The following is a 23206-nucleotide window of genomic DNA, read 5'->3' as shown; positions in this document are numbered from 1 at the left end:
TTATGTTTTTCGATTAAATACGCTTGTTTCTATTTGTAGAGCAAAATTCACGATTAATTTAATATAAATATACCGATCGTTACAAAATTAATAAAAATATAATTTTATACACATAATTAAGAATTTTTGGTGTACATATAGTTTGTTTAGGTTCACCTATTATTATATGCTATAAGCCCAAATGATTGTATTTTTCTCTCCAAACAATATATACGTACTCGTCTTCTTATATTTACCTAACTATCATTAAATTGTCTCTATTTCTAGTATTAAATCTATAATTGTACAATAATTTAAGTGGTTATTTTTTTGCTAATATTTTTGATTATATAATTATAATGATGCTTATTGAGTGGATTATCATAAGTTGTTTTATCAGCGTAGGATATCAAAGTAGAATAATATTATGCAGTATTTACGTATTTTTAAATTTTAATTAACGTTTCACATGAGTAGAAATAAATAAATATAAAATATGCGATAATTAGAATAGAAATATATAAATAAATCACATTCTTTCGGATAATCATAACTGACAAGAAATGATGAGTATTAAATTGGCTAGTGATGTTCTGGCCCCTGGTCTAAAAACTTAAGAGGCATTCAGAAGCAGTTGTTGATAGACGATATTTTGTCAAAGATAATGTTTTCCTGTACATATTGTTCCAAAAGATAAAACATTTTCCGTCCACATTTTTAAAAATATTTTGAATGAATGTGAAGAAATAAATAAACACAGTCGTCTTATTGATTTTTATTGGTACTCATAGATAACACAATAAAAGATCAGTATATAAAGTATTTTTAAAAGTACCTGAATGTAAGGAATATCGCTTAAACGCTTCGTGTTGTTTGAAACACGAAATATTCATAAAAAGTCAAATGGATAATTGGTCATAAATTTCAGCAATTCGTATCCTTCTTGTTTAATATATTTCCCAAAAAAATACATGAATACAACAATATATTCAATGTCTTCAAAGATAATGTTCTGACTTTTGAACCCTTGGATTTTTTCGTAAAATTTGCAAACATGTATTAACATTCAACAATATATTACAGCAATAAAGCATTCAGTTTGTGTAAATAAATAAATATATTGTTTTGTAGATTCAGATTATCAACTTTCTAGTATAAAATTATTTTAAGAAATGAGCGAAGTCATAAAATTTTATGCATATTCCAATTCTACTTGCACCATAAAGCAACGGATTTTAAAACGAGCCACCAAGGGATCATAAACCGAATATCATAATAGTAACAGGAATTTGTTTAAAACAAATGGCTTTTTATGCAATAATGAATTCCAGAGATAGACAGAGAAACACTTGTGTTAATTGTCAACAAAGAATTCGACTCCTAAAAGGAACATAATTACATATAATTGAAAAATGTTTATTTGCAATAAAATAAACGGAGATTTTCCGTTAGCATTTAATCATCGGTAATTGTTCTTTTGAAATGTGGAAGACGACGGATGGAGATGTTTGAATTCATTCCTCAAACATAATCATATATATGTTGAAACATGACTGAAACGCAAACTTCCGTCTTCACTTTAAATTCCGAGTCCACTGCCAGTGGAGCTCACAAAATTGTAACCCAATAATCCGGTCCGAGCTTAGACCCTCAGGCTAACACCATTTAGTCCAGACTTTGGCTGCTAAGACACTTTTCCACTTCAATCGTAAGACTAGTCTAACTCAGCCGTCAACTTGAGTCTAGAGAAGACCTGGGTACTCTAAAATTCACGTTGCACATTGAAACAGCACTAAGCTCTTGAATATTTTCAGGTATTAAAAATACCTATTGCTGCTCCTATCGCTTTTCGTTGAGTCGGTTTCGATGGTGGCTTTTTATAATTTTCATTTTTGTCTCAAAAGTTGCTTGTACATGATTCTTAGCTGGCAATGGGAATTTTTTAGGAGATAAATAAGTTTTATAGAAATGTAGTAAATACATGTTAGAATATTTTATCAGTATATAATAGTTCTCCATACACATATTCTTCTGTAGTAATACCCTTTAATATAACCAAGGTGAATATGTGTCTATATGAAGTAGTGTATTACTGAAACACTTAACCGTTTACTATAAAAATCAGAACTTTGGTAGATGTCAACTACTGATGTATTTTATATTTTTTAATAATTACATTTGTTATGTTTATCAAGTTATAAAAAAACACTTATTGAATATTTTATGGTTATAAATAGTAATTATTGTATTTTATGTTATCTAGAGATTGTGTACTTAGACATTAATTTTATGGTGTTTCAACACTCAACTATTAAGGCTTTTAAAATAATTGCAAGCATCTATTTAGATAAGAATAGTTCTGCTTTGGTAAAATATTATTAAGAAATATTTTTCCTTAAGTTCATTATTTAATTCAAAAACATTAATATTGTGTAAATGGTGTGTGTTAAAGTAATTCAAAGTAACTAATACTTCTACCAGTAAGCAAACCAAATTTTAGATTTTTTACTGATGCTTAGATTACAATAGCTTAATGTGCTCTAATTTTTTATACATATTATATTGACATTATCTCAGAGAGCGCCTTTAAAAATTGTGCAAGTAAGCATAGCGGAAAAGTCAAAGAAAATATAGTTCTCACCATTTCTATACAAAAAGATGATATAAAACCACTTATGCATCATTACGAGGTAATTTCAAAAGCAATAGAAATGTACTGCAGTAATAAGCCATATATTTGTTTATATTGTGTTTTGTTGATTTTTACAATATTTATTTTTAAGAAAACATTAATGTCTTGTTCTCACTCCATTAACAATACCAGAGCTTTCTATGTTCCACTCATCAGTTTATATGTGCACTATATTCGGAACATCAAGTTTTAAATAAATTGTGCATGCCAATGTATATTCTTATATGTTTCTCATCATACCTATACCAAAAAAGTAATTTTATTGTAAATAATACAATAATGTGATACATAATAGATATATTTGTCATGTACTTAAAAACATGACGTTGAATAAGAATATTTTTCATATTCAGTAAATGTTTAAATAAAAAGAAATAAAAATAATCGTTCTTTGAAATCAATTCTATCAAAAGGATAATGTATATGTAGGCTTATATATAAAATACCAATTTAGATTATATTAACATTATCATTCTAACTGATAACGTTATCCATTGAACCGCCTACACAATACAAAACGATCGTTAATATCAAATTGCAAGTGTTGTGATAAAATTAGTAACAACACCATGTCCTTCTAATTTTTAATCTGATATTCAGTTATGGTAAATCAATATGATTGGTATATACAATATTAATATTAGTTATAGCGGTGTATTAAACCACCATGTATTTAACTGGTTCATCTGAATAATAAGGTCAAATGTCTTTTATCATACTCTTCATATGAATTAACTACAAGAGGAAGATTGGTTGTTCAAGGGTATGTCTTCCTGTGCTTGATAGTACTTATGTTTGCTTATTTTACCTAATATATTTATAAATTAAAATATAAAATATGCATTTATTTGTGTATTAAATCTGAATCTGAGAAATATTACAATACATTATTTGACATTTTTTGATTAAGTATTATAATTAGGGCTGTGGAGACGGAGTTGGAGTCGTGGAATCGTGGTGTTTTGGCCGGAGTCGTGAAAAATGAGCGACTCCGACCATTTTTTTAAATTAAGAAATTTATGAAATTTTATTCCGTAATAATGAATGTGTGTAGCGTATGAATATTAAACGTGTAGAGAACACCAAAAATACCTGATAAAATTAAATTTTTTTGTGTCAGAGTCGGAGTCAAAGTGGAGTCGTGTTGTTGGTAAATATCGAAATCGGAGTCGTATTTTTTTAACGACTCCACAGCAATGATTATAATACATAATATATTGGTTGTTTTGAATATGTTCACATTAAAGTTTAGCCATAGGCTAATTCTTCATAAATATATGTGGTTCTTAAAAAAATTGTATATATGCTTGCCACCGTAAAACGTCGTTCAACGCGCTTTCATAATGTACTCTTAAATTTCCACCTTGTGATTAGTCGGTCGCCCTGAGGGGCGGTACCGGTATGAATAAGTACACAGGGCGGTTTTGTTTTTCTGTTCTCTTATCTTATCGCCCCTTTTACTATTTTATAATTATATATTCATATTTATTATAATCCTTGTTTTGCTCTTATGTGTATTTTTTAATTTTATTTATTTGAAAAAATGGTAAATTTGTTATAATTTAATTCTGTTTTAGGCGATCACGTGTATTTGTTTTTGTGCACAGATTAAATTTTTTAATATGCACTAATCCCCAATTCATTCTCGGACCACATGCAAAGGCTATTATTTTTAAAATTGCATATACAAAAATAAGCATATATTTATACGTACTATAAAATTAAGTAAAAAGAGATGACAACTTTACCCGAAAGTACAAGATGTGGATATACGTTCAATATACTTATCATTGCTCTTTTCTATATTTTAAATAAATTTAAAGAAATTAGAAATATTTTTTTATGTTGAAATAGTGAGTTACATATAGGCTATCAAAATCAATCTTTATCATTTAACAATTTAAAGACGTCCGTGCTCTGCGAGTGGCGGAATAACAATGAAGTAGTTGGAACGTATATGACAACTTTGCTTGGCGCAAGCGGATTGTGAAATATGAGATAAGCCTCAAAGTGACGTGTTAAATAAAACGAAGTATAGCTGATCACGAAAACGCTTCTCATTCACCTTTCAATACAATTACTCGTTAGGTGTAAGTGGTCAATTTATTGTGAACGTTGTTTGTGAACGAAAGCAGAATGAAATATTAACTGGACGATTTGAAACAGTTTTTATAATTTACTACACTATAGTTTCGTTTGATTTGATGCTTTTAAACCATTTGAACCCCAAGCTCATGAGCAATTTTCTATAAGGATATTTGTTTTAAAAAGCAATTTGCGCCAAGAAAGCAATATTTTAAATTAAAATCATTTTTTAGTTCTTGGTAGTTTAGCTTCTGATAATTGCATACACATTTTGTAGCAAATTCAGAGAAATAATGAAAACATCTTTTTGCATATGAAAATAATATAATAGGTTAAAACAATAAAAATCAATCTTAGAATTTGCAACATTTCATAATCATCTTGCGTATTATAAAATCATGTTTTGTTGAGTCAAAAGTATCTTCATAGATTTTTATTTGCAGGCCGGAATACCGGCCTGTAGGGTAATGATAGATATTGAGGCCGGTAAACCAGCCATTCGGGTTTTATACACATGTATCGCTTCTTCAGGCCGGTTTACCGGCCTATATGGTTCAACGTGCTAAATATAATTACGTATAATATTATAAATCGACTATATTTTCAATAATATTTCGGCGTATTTTTGTTCGAATTTTATTAATTACTTAGGATATGCATGTCATATATTATGATTTTATCGTTAAAGTTTCGATTAGGTTTTAGAATGTCACATATTCAAAGAAGCAACTTTTATCTTAGATCTGAAAATCTTTTGATGTATCTTTAATCAGTCATTTGGTCTTACGATTATTGATTAAATCTTTAATTATTTTTTCGGAATTGAAGTATTCTCGAGAATTCTAATTTTAACCACAACTTATAAAAAGCACTTCATATTTAAGAATTTGAATACTTTCCGTTAACTGGGGCGAATTTCCCCATCTAAATGTGCTTCCAGTGGGTCATCAGAACTTTGAAGCACTTCACTCTTAAGATCCAATCTCGCTTCAGTTTTCAATATATTACCAATATTAAAATATTCGGCTTTGTGCCCTTTTTGACGCAACTACCTATAAAAATAATTCTACTCTTCGTACATTTTCACTGCACTCGTGGATCAGTTATATATGTAATGTTTATTTTGAACCACTACAAATTTCGGACCGCAATTAAGGTAAATTAATGTAGTAAGGGACGTGTTTTCGAGGCATGTCAATTCTTGTCACTCGCTTTTATCGATCGATTAAGTAGACAAATTACAAAGGCTATCCGGCGTAATCGAATATCTTGAGTAGCGTCGTCGTGGCAGGTAAATTAGGTCAAGGAGAGTTTTATTGCAACGCATTGTCTCTTCCTAGCACCACTGTGACCGAGCGTTGTCGTGTAGAAATTTACCATTTTGAGCCCTTCATTTTTTTTACATGATCTAAGTCAATGCAAAAGAGGCATATTTGCTTGCGATTGATGCAAATGACCAAAGCTATCTGAAAGGCTGAAAATTTGTTTCTCAACCGGCGTTGATAGGTTTATTCAATAAGATATGGGAAGCACTCGGTCGGGTATATTTTTTCATTGCTCAAATAGACCCAAAGCGTAACTCGACCGTGAGAAGGCGCCGCAGTGTGGGGGTTTCCAATTATCCGTTTTGAATACGGTTAAGGGCCGTTTCGTCACCTTTGCGACTATTCTGTGTATAAAGAGGTTCAAAGGGGTTCCACGGCCCAATTGCTTTACTCTCGCTCGAGTTGTTCGGCACTGCACTTGTTGCTCGACAGGGCCGAATCGACGGATTAGCGAGAATTAGGTCACCGTTGCAGAATTTTGTTGAAGGGTATTTTTTATATTTAGCTAGAGTTAGCGTTTGATACATCGATATCAAGCTGGTGGGTTTCAATTATGAAATAATGCCTGGTAAACACTGGCATTGTGTTTGGAGATAGATGTACGCTTATGTTAGTTTTGTATTTACATTTAGTTCTGGTTATTAACATTAAAAAACATGTTATGTTGTATTTATATTGAGATTTTGATTATAATTGAAGCGTATGTCTGAGTACATAGGGCTCGAAAGGAATTGATGCATGAAATATTATAAAACATAATCACTTATTAGTTGTATAATGCAGTGGTGTCAAATACATTTTAGGTAACACGCGAGAGATAAATCTGAAAAGCTGAAAATGATATTGAGGTGGCGAGAAAAACAGCACATAAGTCATACACGTGGTTTTTAGGCGTTCAACGTTTCGGGTTTGTCGGCGTAGACAGGACTTTTAGCGTAACTACAAAAAAAATCCAACGGTGTTAAATTACATGATCTTGGCGGCTACCAAAACGTGAAATAATGTGTCCTGAGAACTTTTCACACGAAATATCGTGTCTTCCACATCAATATCTTTGATTTCGTATCAATAATAATCGGTTATCATGCGCATATAGCGCTCACCATTGACTGTTAAAGTCCGACCTTCATCGTTTTACTAAAAAGTAAGGCTCAATGACGCCGCCTGACCACAACGCGTACCAAACATTTGCTCGTGATCACATGAGGATTTTCCTCGCCCCATATGCGGAAATTTGGCTTAATAACATACCCAGAGAGGTGGAAATGTGCCTCATTAGAAAAGATTTTCTTTAAAAAATCAACATCAACTTCCTACTGCTCTAACGCCCAATCTGCGTGAATTATTCGCTTTCTTTGGGCTTCAATTTGGACTTCCGAGTAGCAGCCACACAGCCACAAATTTCATATGCCGTCCGGACGGCGAGCGTGAATGACGTCCGCGCTGTGGCTGCTGGCATATTTGCGCGCGATCGAAAATGTGCCAAATAATAGCAATTTTTAAATTGTCATATTATTAAAATTACGCTACTGATAATTATAAAAGTTTGTGTGGGCACTCACCAATTCAATATCAGTGAAAACTTTTCGGTCATAAATATTCAATTTTCGTAAAATCTTTGTCGGCTTTTGCAAAATGACATAAGGCATAAAAATTATACTTCAGAATACGAACACCACATCTGTGACTATCCTAAAATTTGTCGCGATCGATTCTAAATGAAAATTCGTTATGGTGTGACATTTATATAAACCGATCTAGGAAAATACATAAGGATATTCGAAACGATTTTTTTTAACAAAATCAAGTACCACTAATTATTTTTTAATTATTTAATTTTATATGAAAAAAATATATGATATAATAACTATATCTATTAGAAGAATATACTATCAAAAATATAATTAATCCCTTTTGGTGCCCTAAAATATTCAAAGATATCAGTAAGAATCTGTTGAAGTCCCCGATAAGCATGTGGTATTATAACTTGACCACGTGACCACGATGCAGCGCTCGACGTGCGTGTTAACCATAGGACGCCTAAGCGCATACTGAAATTGAGCCGAGCTACTCGTTCTATCTCAGTTTGCGAAAAACCATATCATCGCTCTCACTGTTGTCACTTAACACGCAAGAGAGCGAAAGGGGAAGTATCTCACCGCTCGCTCTCGAAAGAGCAGCTCCGACTTCAATCTCTTTGACTTCGGTCCATTTGCTGACAATTTTCGGAAGCGCTCGAAGCTGGCCAAGTCGACCTAAATTACCCCCACTTTACCTTCCGTTCTCGGTAACCTCGGAGAACTTCTGAGAGATTTTAGAGCGGGCAGAACCGAACTCGACCGAAGTAACCACGAATTAACCCACTATATTCTCCGTCCTTGGCCAACCATGGCCTACTTCCAGAGAGTGTAGTGCAGGCATTAGAATCGACAATTCCGGGTCTTCGGCCACACTTTCACTTACAGCTGAACGGGCGCCACGATGATGCACATGCCTTACCCTATCTCTAACGCTCCCAGTCTCTTCGATTTGTTCGCTCAGTAGGACGATAAAATTACCCAATATCTTCCCATAAATTTCGATACATAGTTCGAACAGAATTGTTATTTCTGTAGAACAATTAAACATTATATTACGCGCAGTGGTTAAGTGATCCATTTTGTTGCAGACTTACATTTGACACTTTGAGCATGAATGATTATTGACAGCTGTCTGATTTACAGTGCTGCCAACATAGACAACTCGAATTGGGTCAACCTGTACCATCACTATCGTGATAGTATTAGGCTACAATAAATTAATGAAATTGCAATGATATTTTTATTAATCCCGCGGGGATTGAGCATGTTAATAAAATTAAGGCAATCCACGTAGAACATTTGTCGACTACTGTATTAAATTTCACAATATATATTGCTACTCGATCAAGACAATGAGAATAAAAAATACGTGTTCAATTAGGTATTTAGATGTATTAAGAATTAACGGTTCAATCACTTATCTGCAAATGAACTATTAAGAATTAAAAATCTGTTTATAAAACGTTTTGTGTCTTTCATATTGAACTTTAATTTTCCTAAAATATAATAGTAATTTATGAGTATAATATATTCAGAATCTTCGCGAGTCTAATTATTTTCCCAAAGAAATTACAAATATTGACCTCTGCGTAGCTGGCACGCTAAAATACGGATATTCGAATGAAATGAAAATCAAAGAGATTCGAAGGAAAATTCACATGAACCCACCTGGTGCATGAGCCATTTTTCAGTATGTAAATTTAACCCATTGACAAACATTTCGTTCCCAGCAAACCGTTAATATATGCATGACTCAATCTGCGTGTTTTGAGAACAATTATTCGTGGTATTTATTTGAAAGCGAAAATTTTACTATAGATTTGCGTGCATTATTAGTCATTAATATTGTATCGTTTACTCCGTTAGTTTTGATTTATCACTTGCGACCAAACCCTTCCCGTTTATGATCCATCAATGGAAATTTTATAGCGTACCATCAATCGAATCAATTCAGCGTGTCGAACCATCTATCTAGAAACTCCATTTATGAATGCGTCCAATAAATTTTGTGATTCTTCGCCGATTAGGAACGAACGACAAAGGTCGATGTGGTTTTCTGGTCACTGTGAAGTCATGTAAAGCACACAGCACACATACTCACGGAGCAAACAAACAAAAGTTTTATTGAAGCCTGTCGGGGATGCATTCGTGTATTACGTTTGATATTTACGCACTCCCACGAGCTCTCAGATAATTTATGGTCTTCCCACGCATAGAAATAACTCTCATCGCCGCCTATACCAACGGCTCAAAAGGAAAAACGGACGAGAGAAAGAGGTGCGCTCTGTTGAACTTTCCGGTCCATCTTTTGCTTTCGCGCCGATCTTAACTTAAGCGAAAACTTGGCTGCCGATCAAGGATCTAGACGTAAAATGTTCTCTGAAGATTGCTTTCTTTGTATTATAACTTAAATCTGGCATAATTAATTGTTTCGCCAGAAATTGACGATGTATGTGCAAAAAGGAGTGCAAAACATGATAAAATAAGACCGAAAATTCCATCAAAAATTTATTCTGTATATAAATTCGATATTTTGTTATGAAACTTATGGTAGATATTCATATGAGTTAGTAAGGTCAAATTTAAGTGTCATGGACATTTTAGAGCAGCATATAATTTCACTAGAGCTTACCAGTTAAATTATTCGCTAGTAGAAATATAAATATACCGGTGAAAATTTATTCGGATATGATTTCACTGAAATATTTATGTTAGTGAAAATATAACTTCATTGAAAAATACACATTCACTGTGACATATCAGTGGCGTGCGGTTCATACACGCGTTAGATGCGGTGCATGCCTCGGGATTGTAATACGATTCTAAAAATTAAATATTTTTGTAATTTATTCATTTTATGAAACGTAATCGCTCAAAAAATCGGCTATACAACCACACCGAGAGAGCGGCAAAAGCCGACTGCAGCGCGGGCGGACTGGCTGGCCAGCTGTCTTACGCAGTCGATACGCGTACGCCATGAATTGCTTATCGGGAATGGAATTGGTCGCGCATGCGCACTAGAACCTCAGCCTTTACACATGCTCGTGCTTATAGTCGCTCGCCATCAACCGTGCATGCGGTTGACGTTTTGAATCTGTCTATTTTTCCGGCCTTTTGGCCTTCATACTTCGCAGTGGGTGCTGCCGGCTTTTTCCATAGGTGTGAAATTTCTCTTCGTGACTTATTTTACCTAAAGGCCATCTCGATTTTTTTGTACTCCATTGTGCTCCCCAGATATTACAGCCGCTCCGTCATAAGTATAATATGAGCAATTAATTTTTCTGTACATCCAAATTTCACCAAGGTATTATGAATATGATCGAAAAGAGCATCAGCTGTTCTATTGGAACTTACATTGATAATAAATATTTCTCTAAATTTATTTAAAATATGTAAAGGAGAAATGATTAGAATATCAAACGTATATCCGCATCTTGTATTTTAGAGCAAATTGGTGGGGGTCAAATCTCTTTTTTATTTATGAATAATGATGAAATGGATAGACCTCAAAGTTACTCTGCTAAAAGAATCGGACTATATATTTTCGTGGCTTTCTGAATCATACACTTTATTGTTCTCTATATATAATACATAAACTGAATTTAGACTTTGTTTTATAGGACGAGCGTCAAGGAGGCTTGAAATAATAATGCAATTCGCGGATTAAACGGACTGAACAGACATAAGACTGTGCTCGTTGCTCTGCATCTGCAGACATTTGCGATAAAGGAAGACACATTTCGAAGCATAAAGGAAAAGGAAATCGAGACGATTCTGCCGGGCATATGCATTCTTTAAGCTCCCAGTTCGTTTACCTTCCGGGCATATATATTGCACACTTTGTCGGCTGCGTCCATCTGTCACTGGAAATTATCCAATTTTTCGTTGTAAACGTGGAAACAATCACTGCATAGATTTCCAATCTCTGCGAACTGATTCAAATCGATTTACTGCTTTTGACGTTTTACTGTTCCCAACCGCATTTTGGTTATATAAATGATGAAAAGTAAAGTAGCGAGCGCGTCTCTGAAATCGTTTGATGGTATGTCAAATTGTTCGGAGGAGAGCGTGGGAAAATTGCGCAATAAAAATCGATAAGTTGATTAAGTTGTCGTGTAGGAGTTGAATTTGTTTATTGAACCCTTTTAAGGTTGGGGTAAAAAAGTATTTTTATTTCGTTTGAGTGCTTCAATTTAAAAATATATTTATAGAATTAAATTAATTAATCCTTTTTTAAATCGGATCCCTCGTTTGAACATATCCTACGTATACTATAAATAGATCATTATAAAAAAATATTTTTTTTAAGCTTTGTTCTCACATTGTTTTTTTAATCTATAGTGTCCATCATATAGAAGCATTAGTAATGATGTAGTCAAATTACCAATAAAATCCGAACGAAAATACATTTATAAAATTATTTAAAATATCAGATTACTCTAATATCAAATATTCAAAAACTTGAATGATTTTTTTATTGAAATCCTTTAGTTCCAAAATGAAATTTTTAGTAATTTTGTCTTGGATAATAATGGTATATTGTATTTACAATTATTCTTTTACTTTTTTATGTCTGCATTATTTAGTTAATCTTATAATGTATATCTTGAGATGAAAATATTTAGTTGCGCACGGTCTACTGATTACGTCATCACAATAAATTGCCACTCACAAGTCACGAATCAGTTCCATGTCAACGGGTCGGACTGCATGTTTTTTTAAAGCTCTTATAACCCCTTCAGTGCCAAATAAAAAAGCACGCACCAAAATAATTAACTTTCACCGGCGAAGGAAAATAAAATAATATATGGTTTAATTATTAAGGCGAATGGCGTTATTGTGCGCGGCTAGTAATACATTCTTAGAACAACTAAAGCATATGCATTATATTGGTTACATAATAAAATTATACTTGATAAAAATTACATAGCAAAAATTGTACATAAAAAATGACATTCTCTATATAAATACATGATTAACCTTTTCGGTGGGGATATATAATATCAAAAGCGGAATAAAAAATGTACATTTTTTCCTTAAATAAATTCTATTGGTAATATAAATTGGTAATATAAAGCAAATATATACTTAAACTAAGTTTAAAAAAATCAGAACAAATCAATTTATAACTATTTATAACACAAAAAGTTGAAGGTCCGGTATGAGCATTCCCATAAAGCATGCATTAGGGCGCCATGTCGACGTCGCATCTCGCGTCTCTTTGTAGCATTCACTCGTCTCTTTCTAGCGTCGTCTTGGAGGCGCCTCGCTGCCGCTCGCGCCGACTTTTACTGTAGAACCAAACGACCTAACCTTTTTTTAATGATATTGTATTGATTTGTTCTCATTTGGGTATATCTTGTAATTGTCCAGCATCATCCAATCTATGACTAACTGATCCCGCGATCGCAGCGGCGTATGAAGCGACGCCTGTGAGTATATGTGGAACTGATTTCGGCGCCGGCGTGATACGTCATCGTGACGTCACTGTGGCGCTTTAACGCGTGTGTTTTGGGAATTCGCGTCCGGTATTCATACACTCACTAGCTGCGGTACTTCACGATATTAACCGACAGCTGGTTTGTTGAATATGAATAATATCTAGCTGATATTTATTGTAATCTATAAAGATACAAATGAACTTAACATAAAAATAAAACGTAATATTTAAAACTGCAAGTCCTTTGCGTCCTCCTGTAATTTATCCAAAAGAGAAATTACAGTAAGACTCCAAAATTTTCCAAATTTTTTTCCTCGTAACTATGGAAACCAACTAACATAGCACGCTTTTCAATTTTTATAATATTAAAATTATTTTATTTTGAGTGGACTTTGAATATCATTGATCAAAATAAATTACTAGTAAAAAATTTACACTTATTTATAGATGTGACTGTGAATTGATTAAAAACAGAAATTTGAAGATAATTTATAATGAAAATTAGTTCTTTTTTTTAACAAATGGACTTGCCCCACTTTCAAAATCAACGGCTCAAGTGTTGCTAGTTGAATTTTATGCTGTTCGTGTAGTGGTTTCGGTACAAATAAATATTTGCTACTTTTCGACTATTATAATTATTATTTTGTAATAATATTTGATTTTTTACAATTTTGACAATGTACACTGAGTACTTCACTATGATCTAACTATGATCTATAGTTTGCAGTTTGTAGATACATATATGATGATCTTTGCAGGTGGAGCTGATGGTGGTCGCGGTGATGGGCGCCCATCGGTCTGGTGTCGTCGAGCGGCGCCCCCCGCGGAGCTGATCGCCACCGCCAGCCACTAGGAATCCGCCCCCCAGCTAGTCAGCCTAAACGCCGTCGCTACCGCCGAAGCCACCGCTCGCCACAGCCGAAGTCTCCTACCGCAGAGGTGAGTCTCTCCACCGTCTCCGCCTACTACTTTTACTACCACCGCGTAGCTTTGGGCGGCTCCCACTCGTGACTCACGCCGCAGTCACGCCGCGCGCCGATACGGGTCGGTCGTGTGTGCTGCCGTGTCAGTACGGTCGGTATGTCAACACGACCGCATCCGCTGTGTTCGGCAGAGTTGAAGTAGTTTTGTTGTTTCTTTTCTGTGATATTCAAGTTTGTTCTGTGCGTCTGTGTTTTGCTGTTTTCGCGCGCTTACGCAATGTGCACTTGGATTTGAAAGCTGCTAAGTTTTAATGCAAAGGATATCAAGGTACACCTCTATTTGTCACGAAGCTGTGGTGCAAATCTATGACCGTTTCAATGTCGTTCCTCTTCCGCGGTATGAGCTAAGCAATTTTTTTCCGGTTCATTAGTCAGTGAATCACAAGAATGATTACTGTGCATTCCTACCGTTGAGCGAATATCAAAGGAAATGCGATGTTGATGCGAATATCAAAGCTCAGAAGTGAAAGTCAATGCCTAGTATTAAAAGTTGATCCAATACTTCGAATATTTGCCACTCGGAATCGCAAATTTCTTATAAAAAATTTGTAGTTGCATTTAATTAGAAATATTTACAAAATCATCGATTTTTATTACTTTTGCTTTCTAACTATCATGTTAAAAATGTTATATAGCAAATCAAATGTTATATACCAAACAAATTCCTAATGCTGTAACCTAAAACTTTGTAAATCAAAAGTTGTTGTATTGACATATAATACTAGAACAGCAGATTTTTGAGGTTAGTGATTTAATACTGCAGTCATTTTAAGCTGAGTATTATCATTTTTATTATTAATATAGAAAACGTATTTTTCGTTATTAAAAAATCGCTATGTACAGAAAGGCTCAGTATTTTTTTATAAGCTTATCCAATTGAAATATTAATGTTTTGGCAAAATCTCTGCTTTACGTGAATTCTATATGTTGTACGAAACCTAAGTGGTACATGTGTTTGTTTTTTAAATACAATGTCTTGAATTATAAATCACAACTGGGTTGAAATCAAATTATGCAATAATGTATATATAGTACTTCGCCACGTAGTCTTAAAGTCGGTTTAAAGATCGGGTTGAAATATTGAGAATCAGGTTAGTGCTGTGTGGTAAAAACAAAAGTAGCAATTTTGTGGTATTACTGAGGTTCTTACTGAATAAAAATATAAATATATTCCCTTTAACTTCTCGATCTTCTAGCCAATTCCGATGATTCGTGATGAAGATTATTTGTCTAATAAAAATTTTGCCGGATTATGATCAGCAATGTCGTCATTCTATCAAATGTGTAATCTGGGGTCAAGTACCTAGTGGGGCACTGCCATTTTTGTTGACGGATTTTTGAAACTGTTAATGGGCACCGTTCAATGTATGCGACTCAGATACGCAATCGTATGTATAACGCCTACTGGAAAAAAAACATTCAGACACAAATACAACTTTTTTCATACATTTAAAAGTACAACAATACATTTTTGAGTATTTAGTCAATACAAAAATTTATAAGAATGATGCATTTTATACTAAAATAATGGCGAAGCTTGATTGATAAGTATAAATTGATTATTTTATCTTTGTGGCAAAAAAGTGCAAAATTTCTGTGCAGTGTGATTATAAAACATGTGAATTAGAGATGACTTCCGCATAACCTAAATATATTTAAAAGTTTCTCCTATTATGTAGTAAAGAGTGATCCAAATTCAGTCTTAAGTCTTAGATACGTTTTAAGAGACAACGCAACCCCACAAAAAATCCAACTGCGTTAAATCGCATGATCTTGGCGGCTAATTGACGTCACCAAAACGTGAAATAATGTGACGTGGGAACTTTTCACGCATAACACCAAACGTTGCAACCGATGTGTGGCAAATTGCACCGTCATATTCGAACCACGTGTCCTCTACATCAATATCTTCAATTTCGTGACAAAAATAATGAGTTATCATGCGTCTATAGCGCTCATCATTGACTGTTACAGTTTGACTTTCATCGTTTTCAAAAAAGTAGGGCCCAATGACGCCGCCTGACCAAAATGCGCACCAGTCACTTTTTGGGCAAGTAATGCTCTCTCGTGAATCACGTGAGGATTTTACTCGCCTCATATGCGGCAATTTTGCTTATTAACATACACAGAGGTGGTAATGTGCATAATCAGAGAAGATTTTCTTTGAAAAATCAGCATCTACTTCTTGCTGCTCTAAAACCCAATCTGCGATAACTCTGGGCTTCAGTTGTTGGTGTAGGTCCAAATCCTCTTCAAGCGCAACGATGATGCACAGACCTTGCCTTATATCCAACGCTTCCAATCTCGTCAGATTTTCTCTGCCAATGCTCAGATTTTGCTAAAATTGTAATTGTTGAAGATTGTAGTTAAAGACAGTGAAAGAGAGAGTACTCGTGCAGTACATAATATGATTTAAAACTTTCTGGAACTTATGTACATCTAGGTCTTACGTGTTTTTAATTTAAAAGTAACATTAATATGTATGTATGTAACATTAATATGTATGTTACAGGCATAGTGTGAATGTTGAAAATACATACATTAAATAGTCTATTTATGCACTATCAAATCACTTCAGTTACAGTACACACAAAATAACTTATGAACAATGTAACTAGTTATTGTATGCTCTCATTGTTCGGTGTTGCTCAAAGTATTAAAAATGAAATAATTTATATATTTAATATCTGTATTAAATTATTTATGTAAGGTAAATCATGTTGCCAATTTATATAATATTTCTTTTACATAGATTCATTGCAGAGTTATTCATGGGGTGTTCACTGTTCTGATCAACGCTACTTTTCTTATTGGCTCTACGATTAGTCGCTCGCGATTAGGTTGATTGTTAAACACGCTCGGTTGTGAAATCTTGTTCGTTAACAATGTAACTAGCTCACGTCAGAGAGTTCACATACTCACTAGTTAAAGCATACATTTATCTAGTGAAAGTTTACACGACTTGTAGTACTGTGAGCTTTAACTTAAAACCATAGTGCACCTTTGCCCTTGCTTGCTAAGTGACGAGAGTGAGAGAGATAATGATATGGTGTTTCGCAAACTGAGATAGAACGAGTAACTCGGTTCAATTTCAGTATGCGCGTAGGCGTCCTATGGTTAACACACACGTCGAGCGCTGCATCGTGGTCACATGGTCAAGTTATGATACCACATGCTTATCGGGGACTTCAACAGATTCTTACAGACATCTTTGAATATTTTAGGGCACCAAAAGGGATTAATTATATTTTTGGTAGTATATTCTTCTAACAGATATCGTTATTATATTTTTTTCATATAACTTTAAATAATTGTTTCGAATATCCTTATGTATTTTCCTAGATCGGTTTATATAAATGTCACACCATAACGAATTCTTATTTAGAATCGATGGCGACAAATTCTAGGATAGTCACAGATGTGGTGTTCGTATTCTGAAGTATCATTTTTATGTCTTATGGCATTTTGCAAAAGCCGACAAAGATTTTGCGTAAATTGAATATTTACGACCGAAAAGTTTTCACTGATATTGAATTGGTGAGTGCCCACACAAACTTTTATAATTATCAGTAGCGTAATTTTAATAATATGACAATTTAAAAATTGCGATTATTTGGCACATTTTTCGATCGCGCGCAAATATGCCAGCTGTACGTGACAGCAGCCGCCGTCCGGACGTCGTTCGAACTTCGGTTCGGCACTAGATATGGATATACGTTCAATATATATTTATCATTTCTCCTGTTTATATTTTGAACAAATTTATATGAATTAATATCGTTATTATATTTTTATATTATTAGCGATCACACAGATGACCACGTTTGAAAGTACGTAATAAGGTTATAGGAACTACATGGTATCCCTAATATTATTACTGACGCATTTTATAAAGCAAGAACGTGTGTATTTGACCGAGCAGAAGAAATTAAAATCCTCGAATGCTACCTTATAACCATATTCCAATTTATTTCTATTCTATAGATATGCATATTTAGCTTAGCATAACGACAAGAACCGTAATTTGAACGTTTAGCTTATGTAACAGAAATAAAATTGTTGTCCAGTTTTATCAACGCACGCGATCTCAAATTTGCTATTTCATACGAACACGTGTTTTAATTTTATGTGTAGTGGTTCGATTCACGCGTGTAGAAATAATAGTTCGCGTGTGCTAGGTCGTGGTCAATATCGTAACTAACTAACCAAAGCAATTTCTATAAAATGTTGTCCCCATCAAAATATGCTCAAGTTATTGGTTGAATATAAGCATATTTTAACATGTCTTGAAATAATCTACTATGTACAGAAATTTAAATACGAGGTTATTTTCATATTGTACATGGTGTGTATGTCAAGTATTTTGTTCAATACTGCACATCGGATCATGCATTGTTTTAAATATTATACTTGACATGACACCAAACAAACAGAGATAACCTCAGCCGAACTGAAATTGGAACAAAAGCATCGGAAACGTGCACCGTCCCGCCGAAGTTCGAAACGAATGTCACCGGAGTGTTTATAACGATTGTCGCTTTATCGCATTATATTTAGACTGGCTTTGTTATGCGAGGTTATGGGCCATTGGTGTATTAATTTCGAACGTGAGCACACTTACGTGCCATTTAGAAAATTACCCGTGTATATATGTACATATGTATATGTAATAAGGGTGACCATGAAATATTATACTATGTTTGGAGAGCTTTACGGTCACACTTTCCGATTTTATGCCCGCAAGTCAAACCAATAACCCGAGGGTTCCTTTTTGCCTTTGAGCGCATGACCGAGTTACTATTTCTGATTCGTTTATTGTGTGTGTACGTGTTTCGCAACAATCCGATCGTGCTCGATCTATCAGTGAAAGTTAACCACGTGGTTTCAAAAGCTCGTGTGCTTTCGTGCCGGAATTTGCTAGATCGCGCGAATTTCTACTGTGCGCGACAGGACAGTACAGTACATCGTTCGTTACAGTGTTACATGCTTGTACATACATATATAGTACATGCATGCATGATGATTGCACCGTGATGGACGGTTTGATATGTCAATTGAAGCCCTGTTACGTGACAGGTTTGCGACGTTTATAAATAGACGTTGTAAATGGTCCGCTTTGTTGCGTTAACCTTTTGCACTCGAGAATGTGTTTCCTTAGCGTGATTCGTGAAAGAAAAATGGGTGTATGTATTAATAAGTATACGTTAAACAAATATAATCAAAACATGCATATCAAATATAATATAAATATAAATAGAATATAAAAAAAACTTTAATATTATAATTTCTTTGTTCTTTCGGGAATCTAACCCTGAGGGGTGTGACTTCGCAGCCAGTAAGACAGGTGGAAACTAGTGAGAATTTTATTAGATTATATTACATATTGCGATAGACTTTGATGGACGAGGTCGTTCTTCTCTGAGCGGTGGTGGAGAAGCCGGCGCAAGGATGATATCCTTGGATGATCCTTGAACGCGACAGTATTGCGAATTTGATCCCTCTGCTGCGGTGTTCGTATGGTGGAGACTCTCAGAATGTGAGCGACCATGACCGTATGTTGTCCGCGGGTAAGCCAAATCTGCTAGTCTCTTCGAGTGTTTGCTCTCTCCTCATTGGAGACGAGTCTTAATGCTGATTTACACGATGCCAGTTGAGGTTGTCAATCTCTGGATGCCAGCGACTAGCACCGTGTAAACGCTTAACGCTAGTCACTAGAGAAGTCAGTGCGCCGCTGGCACGTCAGCAGCTGGCGGCTTCAGCAGAACAAATATTTTTGTTTTTTTGGCACGCCAGTTCTCCCCTCCACCACACTGCAGTACTCGCCAAAGGCGAGTGGCGCTTTTTCTCAACAATAGTTCTTCTAGTTGCTGGCACCGTGTAAACGGTAAGGCGCCAGTGATTTGAAATGCCAGTCGCCGCGTGCCAGTGACCCTCCAGTCAACTTTCAGATAGTATGCCAGTAGTTGGCAGCGTGTAAATCAGCCCTTAAGTATTTGGGGCTGCAAAACTTGCTGCACAATCACAATCAAGCAGTGCTTGCTTCTTAAAACAACGAAATGTGTATACGCCTGTGTCTTATTGTGATATATTGTTTCCCGAGACCGTTTCGTAACAAAGAAATATTCATTCAATGCACTGAAGAATCCTTGCGTGCTATATATGGGAAACCCAAATTATTACTATTCGTAACGAGGGCTTTTGTGTGATCCCACTATTGTCTAGTTTATCCTTAATGATGAATGACTATTTTTGGTCACAGATTTTAACGAGAGTTTAAAAAATAGTATCCCTCACAATTCCATTGAGGAAACCTATATTTTTATTTTAACTTACTCGTTTTCTTATACATATCTATCTTTAAATTATCTCTATTTCTAATATTTAATTTATGTACGTCTTTTTTTCTTATTAAATTAGTAATAAAATACTCAATTATTTTCAAACTAACTTATATATAAATACTAAAACATTAATTTAACACATTTTTTGAACTTCAAACATACTTCTAGAACTAATAAATCTATTTTTATTTAAAACTCACATTGCCCTATTTTTTAATTTTTGCAAAGTCCTTTCATCTCATTTATTAGCAATATATAATATTGTTGCACAATAATTAAAGTGGGGTAATATAATACTATTGTAGATTATTTTTAAAACTTTTTTTTATCTACGATTATTCCTAAATATCTTATACAGTGAAATATCTTTGTAACGAATACCGAAATAATGAAATTCTCAGTATAACGAATCTTAAATTTGTCCACAAAAAACTTTCATACAAAATGTTTTCATTGTAACGAAGATTGATCGCAGTATAACGAAATATTTTGATCAGAATTTAAAAATTACGTTACAACTTGACACAATATTTCTCCGAATTCAGTTCGTTCTTGACTTGGAGTGCTACATTCAAGGTGTTTCGCCGACCCTCAAACTTTTTTTATTAAACATTTTTTTAACAAATTTTATTGTGTTCATTACAGTATCCTTAAAATTGGACAAAAACATAAGAGGTTATTCTGATGCTGTAGTAATATTGTAATTAAAAATAAAATAAAAATATATCATCTTTCTTACATTCAATATAACAAATTTTTTTCTTCGTTCCCGGGAGCTTCGCTATACTGAAAATTCACTGTATATCATTTTTATAAATCATAAAAAAATATTTTGTTCCAACAAAATTGTCTAAATATAAAATAAGGATACATTAATGAGAAAATTCAATTGTATAGTAACGTGTATTTTTACATATTAATCGAGTTATTTTATCTTTGTGACAAAAAATACAAATTCATTGTAGTGATAAATAACCATAGATCATACTTATTATTATTGCGTTTTTATTTATAGCATATTATAATGGAAGACAAATATTTCGTTCACTTGAATTTCCGGTTCTTCTTAAATACTCATCGTTTAATAATTTTCTTTATTAATTTTCCACCAACAGCTTCAATGGACCGTTAAGTATTAATCCGAAGATCTTTGATTGTATAAAGAGGCCGCTAGCAATGGTAGCCATGTCGAGTTAAGAACGGTATAATCCAGGGGCTTCAAATCTTATTTATAATATATTTAATTAATATGTAACAGTAGAACACATCAGAAAGTTTTACCACAACATATCCAATATGAAAATTGCTTTTAAATATATTCTTCGATACATTTTCAGCGATTCTCGACCGCCGTGCCACAATCAATCTTATACATATCAGTACATACGAGCGTGACGCGAATAATTTGTTATTTAGCCACATGAATGAGTGGCATCCATCATGCCCGGGGCGGAAAAAATGTTGAGAATCTTTCTCTATCATTATTTATTTTTTATACCCGTAATAGTAAATTTCCACGGAGAACAGTTAATTGATCACCTTTGGCGTCATTTGTTTGTCTTATGAGCGTTTTTTATTCACCTTTTATTCCATTCTTCTCAACACTCGTAAAAAACGGTTAAGTATCGCGCTATTAGGCCCGGACAAAATTTGGTTAACGCTCGCTATGTGTAAACTCATTTCTTTTTTATCTGTTGACAAACGTTTACCTTTCTGCGTTACATATTAATGATCATTTTAAAATAGCCAGAGACTCAATTACTTGGTTTAAAAACAATAAACCAATTCTATTAAAAAAATAAACTACAAAATATAATTGTAGGTTGTTGTTATATAATTACAGTTGAGATTTATAGTCGAATCTTTTTATCAAAAAGTGAAGGTCTTACGATAAAACGCGTTACGTGTATAACTGCTGTAGTACTGCTGCAATTTTATGATTCTATCTATGCTAACACCTGAACCTATTTCTTTTCAATCTTATCACATTAATAATTATAAGATAAAATCGTGGAATATTGTTATAAAATAAAGAACGAATTTATTTTATTATATGTACATAAACATATTTGAGTCATTAATGTCGACTCACTTATTTTTATGGATGTGACTATTTGCACTTACTGTAGATACGAATTATTGGCTATTTGCACTCATATGTGTACATTACGTTGGTATTGTTGTGTGTAATACAAATTCGGTTATTCATTAGTTGATTGACGGTATGGCAAGTATATAAAAATATTATTTTAAATCAAGATTTTAAGAGGTTTAAATTACATGTTGTACATACAGTTGCGAAACGTCCAATTGCTGTTGAAACCCAAACCTAACCCAAACGAATTAATTTAATGGAAGTTCAAAAACTATTATTAGTTTTGGAGCTTTCATTAGGTTAGGTTTGGACTTGAACAACAAATAATAGTCATATCCTATTTTATTCTTTTTTGACAATCATCATTTTTTATAAATTATAATTGTTCACGATTTTTGGTATATAAGCTGGTCGATGTGTGACTTGTTATTTATTTGTCAGAATAATATTGAGGTTATGGTCAGCTCTAAAATATTTTCTGCCGGCAAATATAGTCAGTTGAGTCGCCACTTGTGGTCAGCAAGTAGAGCAAGATTGATCAACAAATAATGTCATATTAAGCAGCTCTTAAGTTATTTCTAAAGATTTAATTAAATTTTGCTATGCTGTAAAATATATTTTAATATGCTAATAAACTATTTATACAGCAACAAATGTACCAAATTTAATTGCGGCTGTTATTGAAC

At 33.7% G+C, this 23206-nt stretch overlaps 1 protein-coding gene across 2 annotated transcripts in view; it reads left to right on the top strand.

Annotated features, from left to right (window-relative positions):
- The window catches only part of Arf6 (ADP-ribosylation factor 6), a 58664-nt gene that overhangs the window by 446 nt on the left and 35012 nt on the right, over positions 1-23206 (top strand). The window contains exon 2 of one of the 2 annotated variants that reach the window (XM_088205710.1): positions 13860-14040. The gene's annotated coding sequence lies outside the window, so the exon portion shown is untranslated. Of the gene's footprint in view, positions 1-13859; positions 14041-14122; positions 14353-23206 lie in introns of those variants that run through there. The other variant, XM_088205711.1, reaches the window with a different exon arrangement.

This window comes from Plectrocnemia conspersa, unplaced genomic scaffold (genome assembly GCF_051122295.1).
Source record: "Plectrocnemia conspersa isolate PC_06_02 unplaced genomic scaffold, ASM5112229v1 ptg000002l, whole genome shotgun sequence".
Classification (NCBI taxonomy): Eukaryota; Metazoa; Arthropoda; class Insecta; order Trichoptera; family Polycentropodidae; genus Plectrocnemia; species Plectrocnemia conspersa.
Note: the sequence above shows the minus strand (reverse complement) of the source record. Positions and strands in the feature narration are given on the sequence as shown.